Source organism: Galeopterus variegatus, unplaced genomic scaffold, assembly GCF_000696425.1.
Source record: "Galeopterus variegatus unplaced genomic scaffold, G_variegatus-3.0.2 Scaffold1109, whole genome shotgun sequence".
NCBI lineage: Eukaryota > Metazoa > Chordata > Mammalia > Dermoptera > Cynocephalidae > Galeopterus > Galeopterus variegatus.
Window position 1 is genome coordinate 65,693 of NW_007727220.1, and position 1,235 is coordinate 66,927.

A 1,235-nucleotide genomic window follows, 5' to 3' on the forward strand; every position below is an offset into this window, starting at 1 on the left:
AGTATTTACTTTTTTTTAACCTTTTTTTTTGGGGGGGGGGACTCTTTTTGCAGTATTACTGAATTTTTTTCCCTCAAATCAGGATGGAAACAGAAACTTTTCCAGGTGGTGTTAATAAACCACTCAAGTGCCTTAAACAACTTTAAACAAGACTAGAACTGCTGGGCCTGCAATGGATTCTGGTAGGCATGTTGAAGTTTTTACAAAAGCAGGATGTTTTGTTGGGGAGGCATGCCTTTGACTACAAATCTTTCTAGAAGGATTCTTCCTGCCTCTTTGTGATGCTGTGTGTCCCCAGGAGCCTCCCTAAGATAAGTGGCAGGAGCCGTGGCTGCCAAGTGGCAGTGGTGGGGCTCAGACAGCAGGGCTCCAGGCATCTGGGTGGCTGGGCCCCGTCAGCCTCACTCACCCCCTTGGCCCCGCCACTCTGGCTAGATCCCAGGCAGAGGAACCTTGCTTCTGTTTGGCTGGAACATTCCCGAATGTCTTTTGTACTGATAATCAAATTGGTTTTATTGGGAAAGATGCTTGATTAAGAGGCTCTGGCAAGACCAGAGGCAGCCTTTGGGTCTCTGGCTTTGTCTGGAGGCAGCAGGGATGCTGCTGGGTGTCTGATGGCACAGGCCACAGCCCCTCATCTGGCCCCATGGCTCACGGCCTCCCCTGCCTTGCTCTGCCCCGTAATTGAGGAGTCTCCACATTCCTTAGTGCACCCTGGGACGGCGAGGCTCACGAGCAGCCATGCTTGGGTGCCTCAGGGCGCTCACATAGCTTATGTAGGGTCAAAAGTGGCATGGCTTGGCAAGAGTGCCAGGCAGAGGGCAGGGGTGCCGGGGGTGAGGAAGGGGGACTCAGGAGGGACTCGGGAGCAACCTCCCTGGGGAAGGACCAAGCAATGGGAAGTGCTACTCCAGGCAAAGGCCAGCAGGTCCAAGAAGGGTGTGTGTGGCTTAGCCAAGGCTTTGGTAAGGAGAGGGGGAAGACTGGGTGTTGGGGGGGAGCTTGGCAGTGAGGGCCTTGTGGTGGCCTTCAGAGTCTGCCTGTAGGCTGTGGGGCCCAGGGAGGTCTGCACAGCTGCACCCTAAGGATTCTTCCTGCCTCTTTGTGATGCTGTGTGTCCCCAGGAGCCTCCCTAAGATAAGTGGCAGGAGCCGTGGCTGCCAAGTGGCAGTGGTGGGGCTCAGACAGCAGGGCTCCAGGCATCTGGGTGGCTGGGCCCCGCCAGCCTCACTCAC